The sequence below is a fragment of the Cyprinodon tularosa genome, unplaced genomic scaffold, assembly GCF_016077235.1.
Source record: "Cyprinodon tularosa strain WSP-4 unplaced genomic scaffold, ASM1607723v1 ctg1332, whole genome shotgun sequence".
Classification (NCBI taxonomy): domain Eukaryota; kingdom Metazoa; phylum Chordata; class Actinopteri; order Cyprinodontiformes; family Cyprinodontidae; genus Cyprinodon; species Cyprinodon tularosa.
This window is the reverse complement of record NW_024038151.1, coordinates 49,805-58,813: the sequence shown is the minus strand read 5'-3', so window position 1 is coordinate 58,813 and position 9,009 is coordinate 49,805. Positions and strand designations below refer to the sequence as shown.

Here is a 9,009-nt window from a genome sequence, read left to right as displayed (position 1 = left end):
ATTGTCTCTAACACCTGGTTCCCTTTTAAACCTTCCCCAAAAACTTTTATCCACCCCCGTATGAACAAAAATGTCCCGTCTAAAATTTAGTGCCACCTCAGGTTTACGTTTCCCCCATACCCCTGGTGGGGTACATTTCTTGTACTCCCAACCCAAATATTTTATAAAGGAATAAATTTCTTGGGGTGAGAACAAAACATCTTCCCACTCACACGGTTTTCTCCATTGCCCCTATTTTATGCTTTTTCTTGAGAACTCCTTGACAATTGTTCTGTTTTTTTTGGGGGTCTAATGAAAAAATTGGGTGTCCCCATCCAACAAAAAAGGGCAACCCAGAAACCCGCAACCATGGATAAAATCAACTGCAATCATTGTGGGAAAGCCCGTTTTCCCCTTTTTGGAGGTGACCCCGATGTTTATAACATCACATTCTTCCCAAATTTTTGGCAACATAAAAGTTTTTTGATAATAATAACTGATAGCTTTTTACACCCAAACCTTTTACCTCTTTGATACTGAATTGCCAAAATTTTTTTATATCCCAGGGTTTGATAAGGGAAATGGGGAAAAACACTTTCTTTATCACATCTGTGGTGGCACGCTGGGAGGGAAAATGGACAGGGAAATTTAAAAGTGTGCATGCTGACCTTTTCGTCAGAGGAAAGAGGCGAAAGGGGGGGGTTTAAAAGAGACTCTTACGCTTTTAAAGCCCCGGGAAAAACTTTGGGCCCCGGACAAAGGACTCTTTAAAGAAATTTGGCAAATCCCCCCCTTTTCAAACATACGGTAAATAAAAACCGGGGGAAAGCAAAATAATAATGAGAAATTCAAAATTTTTTTAAAATGTAGTTTAACTTTTTCAAAAATTATTTTTCTCAGGGGAAACTTGAAGTATTCCCCTGCATCTAAAGTGAAATACACAGGAAGAGGGCTGCCTTCCCCTATTTAACAATGAAAGCTCGCACCCCGCTTGCCGTTATGGGCCACAAAGAAAATGTTCAGCGGAACAGGCCTAAAAACCAAAACAGGGAACAAGAAAAAAATTTAAAACAAAAAAAAACCCAAAAACCCTTTTGCCTTTTTTCATTTTCCCTTACTCCCTTTTTTGTCCTCAAAATGAGCTGTATTTAAAAAAAAAGCAAACATTACCTTTAACCTTTAATTTGGGGGCCGCCCCCTGTTTTAAATGAGGCTGCGCACTAAACGCATAAAAAATATGGTACTTTTTTATGGTTAATTCTCACCACCCAAAAAAATTACAAGTACCCAGATTTCTAAATTTTTTGGATACAATTTCCTTGGGTTTCCTTTTTTTTAAACCCAAAAAACCCAAACTTTTGAATGCTTTATACAGGTGCTGGGGCATAAAATTAGAATATCATGAAAAAATAGATTGATTTTTAGTAATTCCATTTAAAAAATGAAACTTGTATATTATATTTTATACATGACCCTACCAAAATCATAAAATTTCAGATGTTTATTTTGTTTAATTTTGATGATTACAAATGACAACAAATGAAAATCTCAAATTCATCATATCAGAAAATTAGAATATTACTGAAGACCAATAAAAACAAAGGATTTATAGAAATGTTGGCCAACTGAAAAGTATGAACATGAAAAGTATGAGCATGTACAGCACTCAGTATTTAGTTGGGCCTCCTTTGGCCTGTATTACTGCAGCAATGCGGCATGGCATGGAGTCGATCAGTCTGTGGCACTGCTCAGGTGTTATGATAGCCCAGGTTGCTCTAATAGTGGCTTTTAGCTCTTCTGAATTGTTGGGTCTGGTGTATTGCATCTTCTTCTTCACAATACCCCATAGATTTTCTATGGGGTTAAGGTCAGGAGAGTTTGCTGGCCAATTAAGAACAGGGATACCATGGTCCTTCAACCAGGTACTGGTAGCTTTGGCACTGTGTGCAGGTGCCAAGTCCTGTTGGAAAATGAAATCTGCATCTCCAAAAAGTTGGTCAGCTGCAGGAAGCATGAAGTGCTCTAAAACTTCCTGGTATGTGGCTGCGTTGACCCTGGACCTCAGAAAACACAATGGACCAACACCAGCAGATGACATGGCACCCCAAACCATCACTGACTGTGGAAACTTTACACTGGACTTCAAGCAACGTGGATGAAGTGCCTCTCTTCTTTTCCTCCAGACTCTGGGACCTTGATTTCCAAAGGAAATGCAAAATTTACTTTCATCAGAGAACATGACTTTGGACCACTCACCAGCAGTCCAGTCCTGTTTCTCTTTAGCCCAGGCAAGACGCTTCTGACGCTGTCTGTGGTTCAAGAGTGGCTTGACACAAGGAATGCGACAGCAGAAACCCATGTCTTTCATACGTCTGTGTGTGGTGGTTCTTGAAGCACTCACTCCAGCTGCAGTCCACTCTTTGTGAATCTCCCCCACATTTTTGAATGGGTTTTGTTTCACAATCCTCTCCAGGGTGCGGTTATCTCTCTTGCTTGTACACTTTTTTCGACCACATCTTTTCCTTCCCTTCGCCTCTCTATTAATGTGCTTGGACACTGAGCTCTGTGAACAGCCAGCCTCTTTAGCGATGACCTTTTGTGTCTTGCCCTCCTTGTGCAAGGTGTCGATGGTCGTCTTTTGGACAACTGTCAAGTCAGCAGTCTTCCCCATGATTGTGTAGCCTATAGAACTAGACTGAAAGACCATTTAAAGGCTTTTGCAGGTGGTTTGAGTTAATTAGCTGATTAGAGTGTGGCACCAGGGGCCATCAATTTTGAACCTTTTCACAATATTCTAATTTTCTGATATGATGAATTTGAGATTTTCATTTGTTGTCATTTGTAATCATCAAAATTAAACAAAATAAACATCTGAAATATATGAGTTTGTATGTAATGTATGAATATAATATACAAGTTTCACTTTTTAAATGGAATTACTGAAATCAATCTACTTTTTCATGATATTCTAATTTTATGACCAGCACCTGTAATAGCTATGTTATTTCATTAATGTTTCCTCTGCCTTACATTTTCTTCTTTGTTTTTTAGGACAAGCACGGTTCAATGTGGTTTACCCAAAACAAACAAAAGAATGGGTCGCCAAAAAGATCTATGTTCCAACAACACAAACATTCCGGCAAAATCTGGTGGTGCAAGTTGTGCGGAGACGCCTGGACCCCAACATCAAGATCAAAGACCCCCAGTCATATGTTTCTATCCCTCCCATACCAGAAAACATTGCTCAGAAACCAAAGCCTGCCAAAGAGGAAGCCATACAAAAACATACTTCCCGATACAGCAGTTAGTCTGAGTGGTGCAGTATTTTTACTCTTGCCTTTTTATATTTGTAATTATGCAAATAAAAAGTCTAGCTGGTGGCATGTAATTTTAACCTTCTTTTTTTTTTCAAAATTCTGGGATACAGAGTCTGATAAGGGGTTTACTTAATATAGTTATAACATGACATTTTGAAATAAAATGGCATGTGTTTGTGGTTGGCTTGTCTGCATTTCACACTTAGGTCTAGAATAAATATTTAATCAAAGGAACAGAGTTACATTTTTCTTACCATCCAAAGTCATTTTGTTTATTTCCAAAACAACACAATAGTACAGGAAAGGTTACAGTTATCGGCTACATAAATTCTGAAATGATATCTATAATGAGGCAGTATAGGTTTGTGATTTGGGAAAAAATATGAAATACAATGAAGAAGTACAAATTAATATGGAAGAGTCTCTTAGGATTTGTTTATAGTCTTTACAACTGTTCAAAAGCTGCCTCTGCCTCCTTGAAACCAGTATACACTCCATCTGGTGAAGGGTAGCTGGAACGGATGCTTGTAACAATACAGGCAGGTAAAACTCTTCTGCTGTCCTTGCCAAGTCTCTCGCCTTTCAGAATCCACTCGAGTACCACACGGTAGGCCACCAACCTGTACTGACTGGTGGGGGGGGGGGGGGGGGGGGGGGGGGGGGATGGATGGAGCCATTATTTTAGCAATACAAGTGAAAAAGAAAGCAGTATCTCATCCAGCACACAACCTGGGTAAGATGCTGAGTAAACAGACTTTAGTACTAGCATCACATACAAAAAACTACACAGTGAGTACCATTAACATTATGTATATATATCATATATATATATAACATATATATATGATATATATATCATATATATGATATATATATCATATATATGATATATATATCATATATATGATATATATATCATATATATGATATATATATGATATATATATATATATATATATATGATATATATATGATATATATATATATATATATATATATATATATATATATATATATATATATGATATATATATATATATATATCATATATATATATGTTATATATATATATATATGTGAGATATATATGATATATATATATGTGATATATATATATATCATATATATGATATATATATGATATATATATATATATATAAATATATATATCATATATATATATATATGTATATCATATATATATATATGTGATATATGTATATCATATATATATATATGTGATATATATATATATATCATATATATATATGTTATATATATATATATGTGATATATATATGATATATATATATATATATATCATATATATCATATATATATCATATATATGATATATATATGATATATATAATAACATTATTAGCAAGGCATAGGCCTGTTGCACAAAACTTACTCTGCAGAGAGCGTGTTGTTTGGTCCTGCGGGTCTTGGCCTCTTTTTCCAATTGATTTTGGGCACATGGAAAAACATCTCCAGAACGCCACGGGTCAGTAATGGTGGATAATCCGTGTTTTGGGTGACACAAAGTCTTTGGCTAGTGCTCTCGGTCTCATCAGTGGAGATATTTAGATCCTCCAGTGGTGGCATCAACAAGTCCCAGTCCACACAGCAAATGCTCTCCTCTTCTGTTGGCATTGCTTGACAATTTCCACATTTACACCACCATGTTTCTGACGCTCTACATCTGTAGCACAACGGTGTTTGCGGCTCAGCTTGAGCTGCGGCTGCCTCATCCATGTCTCTAAGTTCGTCATCTGTGTATTCTGGTTCATAGAGAAAAGGCTCGGCAAAGAACTCATGCTCTTCCTCAACACTGAAGTCCTCAGACATTTTTCTTTCGTTGTTTCTTTCTTTGCACAGGTAAACAGCACATTTCTTCTTCTACGCTTGCATTATCGGCAGAGCAGACGCTGAATGCGCACTTTCTTCCGGTTTGGTCTGCCGCGGTTTCCGTAGAATCGAGAGCGCGCATGGGGGCGCTATTAGCAAATCCTATACACTACTGTTTAGGCTCTAAAACGTTCTAAATGACTTCGTTTCGAGTAAATTATGGATGCTACCCACTCAGGACACTTGGATTACATTGGACGAGCAGTATGGAGGAATATTGACACGTTTTTGTGGACTTTTTTGGACCTTTCTGTCTCGGGCGCCATAGACCTCCATTATTTGAATGTCAGCAGACAGCAAGAAGCCTCCCAGATCTCCAGATGCATTTGAGATATCAAAAAAGTACTCCAGAGTTTTGTTCAGCATGGGGGTGAGTAGAAAATGAAGGCTAATCATGTTTTGGGTGTACTATTCCTTTAAGCAGAACAGTAGAAGGATGCCTCAGCACTGCAGCGGAGTTTAGTTTAAATCAACAGACTGTTGACATCAGGGCTGGAGGGAGAACTTCATGAAGGCATCAGAGCTTTGGAAGACATTACTAAATAAACAGCAGATATACACTACATAGAATAGAAACTCCCTTTGTTGGCCCACTGTGGGGAAATAGTGGAGTTACAGCAGCAACAGATTACACATCAGTTTATAAATAAAGTTTATAAAAAATAATAGAATAAGTGACAGAGTTAAAATAAATATCCAATTTTATTTGTTAACCAATTAAAAACAGCCACAGCTGAACAAAGGGCTGTAAAGAAGAAAAAAAGAAAAACACGAAATGGTATGAACAAATATAAAAAAAAATACTGTAGTTTACAGTGTTCTGTTATGTTAAAGTGAGGAGGATTTGTCCCCTTGGAAGTAAAGGCTGTAGCGCCCCGGGGGCCTCTTCACCGGTTCTTTTCCTGGGAGCAAGTTATTTACTACTCTTAACTCAAACTCGTTAAAACCATATAAAAACAGGAGTAAAAAAGTAACAGAGTTTATTCCAGATCAGGTCGTTACAGGACAGAGAAAAAATGCTTCGAGCTATGCACAGCTGTGGTCTCAAAAATCACGTCCGCAAGCGTCCGGCAAAGTTTGAGCCCCGAACAACGTCATCTCCTGCTTCTTATACCTTCTGAGTCTGTGTTGCATCATGTGGATGCTTAGCTGTCCGTATCAGAAACTGACACGCCATCCATGTCTTGAACTCCATGCAGGTTGCCTCTCTGTCTCAGGGTTACATATACAGTAGCTCTCCTATCAGACCGGCTCCAAGATGTGCCCATATCCTGTGTACTCTTACAGACACGAAGGCTGTCTTGATTAGATGACCTCCGTACACACCGTGACATCCACAATGTGAAGGAAGGCCTTCTGCTCTGTCTAATCTGACTAACAAAATGACAGTGCACATGATGTATAAATAATAAAACCTAACAACTCCCCCTGATAAGTTACCGTTATTACAGGTAACTTAAAAACACAAGAAGCGACACATCTCCGAAGGACCGGGTGACTCAGAGAGCATCTAGAATGATATATATCATTAATTAGGGATCAAAAGTAATCACAATCAAAATTTCACAGACCAAATGTTCTCACTCAAGACCAGTTTCAGCATTTAACTACAATTTGGGTGTCATCTAATTAAAGGAAAGCTGTTTTAGTTTCCTATGCGCACATTATTTTAAGTTACCTTAGATTAGATAACCTAAGCCTATAAATCTCATAAGGCCAAATTAATCTACTCTCACTCCCACCTGGAGGCCTCCTAAACAGTGATGGGACTAACGGCTTTGAAAGTACCTTGTTTTAGTAACGAGTAATCTAACTAATTACTTTGACTGTAACTATAACGCTGTTACCATTGCCGACACCCCCTTTACTGTGCGTTATTCAGGTCGCACAATGAACCTTCTTTCATGATAGGACTCGTGCGCAGCTGCGTGAAGCTGACACCCCACCCACATCAAAAAACTCTGCAAATAGACTGAATGGTTAGTGCAACGTTTGTGCAGAAAAAAAATATTGTTTGCTACTTTTGTTTAAGAGATATTAAAGATTATTTTTTAGGTCATCCAGAGGTGCGCGCCTTGTCATGAGAGAGGGGAGGATGAGAATGGCTGATGTATAGTGAGATTCCGTCTGTCAGTTGGGTAGGTGGGTGTTTCTGCTGGCGGGTGTTAACGTACAGCACACACAGAGAGATGGAGAGTGAGGAGGACTCCTGCAGCAACACAGCATTTTCCTGATGGAAATACTGGTGTTACGTCGAGCTGCGTTTCCCCATCAGATACGGTTTCCCCTGCATCTCCGCACAGTGCAGGCGGCACGAGTCACCGCACAAGCGACAGGAAACGCGCATGCTCGCTAAAGGCGCGCAACAGTCGCCCTGTGCTCGCGCCACAGGAGAACTATGGAGAGCGTGAACGATCAAATGATAGCCTAAATGGAGAAAGGGAGATGGATGGATGGATGGATACTCTGCCTTTTCAACCTACTGTATTTTTTATTTTAAACATTATTTGATGGCCTTTGTGGCAGGGATGGAGATCCATATTTTATGTCACACACAGAGTATACATCTAGATAGATAGATGGATAGATAGATGTTGCAGTACCTATAACAACCCAAACACAGGATTTCAGAATTAGACATCCCCAGTTATTAATTTCATATACACACCAGATCTGAATGCCCTGTTAAAAAACTTCACATGGCGTTCCCCTCTGATTTCATTTACGCTGAGTTGCAATAAATGCTAAACTCTCTGCAGGTTCTTGTCTTTGTCGTCCGCTCTATTCAGCTGGCTTTGAAACACACGGCGAGAAGGTGGGGGCTGGGTGGTGAGGGTTACTGGGGCGAGAAACGCAAAAGTAATGCAATAGTTACTTTTACTAGTAACTCATTACTTTTATTGTGGGGTAACTCAGTTAGTAACTCAGTTACTTTTTGGGAGAAGTAACTAGTAACTATAACTAATTACTTTTTCAAAGTAACATGCCCAACACTGCTCCTAAATGTGACCGCTCATCATGGATAAACCACCTATCCAACTTTACCAATCATTCAGTCACAGTAGCGGACATCACAGGACAGGTTGGGCCGTTCTCCACCGGAAAACCCTACCCTCTCTAAAAGGTAGTAAAAACCGGGGTGACCCCACTCTCGGCCAATCTGAGCAAGAAAACCCCGTTTTGAATCTGATAATTATCATTATCAACTACTTAAAGAACCTGTAAGCCAATCAGGTTCAGGGTCTTTCTACATCAAAGAAAAAGTGGCATAAAACTTGATCTTGGTGGGTCTGGAGCAAAATATTTCCATGATTTTCATCAAAACAAAATCAAAATAAATCAAAACATAGACATCACAATTAGATAAAAGTCAAGAATTATCCTGGTCCGAGTTAAAAACAAATGATGAATATCACTGATGATGATCAATTCTTTCAGTGTCTCTATCACTCATCAATCTAATTGACCAATCAGAGTCTCGTATGGTCTCCTCTACAGCCCCTTTGGTCTCCATGCTGTCCAATGGCAGACAGATGCTGAATCCATGTGGTGGTTCTCATGGACTGTTCTCATCACAGTTCATCAATCCTTTCCTCCGGGATCTTTCGACACACAGAGAGTGCAGTCAGTGTTCTTATCACGATAAACAATGTCTTCAATGAGCAATTCTTTATTCACTCAGAATCTAAGTGCAGTCACAACCAGATATTCTTATCCACAATTACCTTCCCTTTATCCCTTAAATCACCATTAAATTGACTACATTTAAATTAATTATCCGTGGACTCTGTGTTTTTTCAGC

General features: G+C 38.7%; 1 long non-coding RNA gene across 1 annotated transcript; it reads right to left on the bottom strand.

Moving 5' to 3' along the window:
* Positions 1-3,546: 3,546 nt before the first annotated feature.
* On the bottom strand, positions 3,547-5,225 carry LOC119778452. Its single transcript, XR_005280064.1, has 2 exons — positions 4,711-5,225; positions 3,547-3,925 (listed from the first exon to the last, which is right to left on the bottom strand). It is a non-coding gene; the product is annotated as an uncharacterized LOC119778452 (long non-coding RNA).
* Between the last annotated feature and the right edge of the window lie 3,784 nt (positions 5,226-9,009).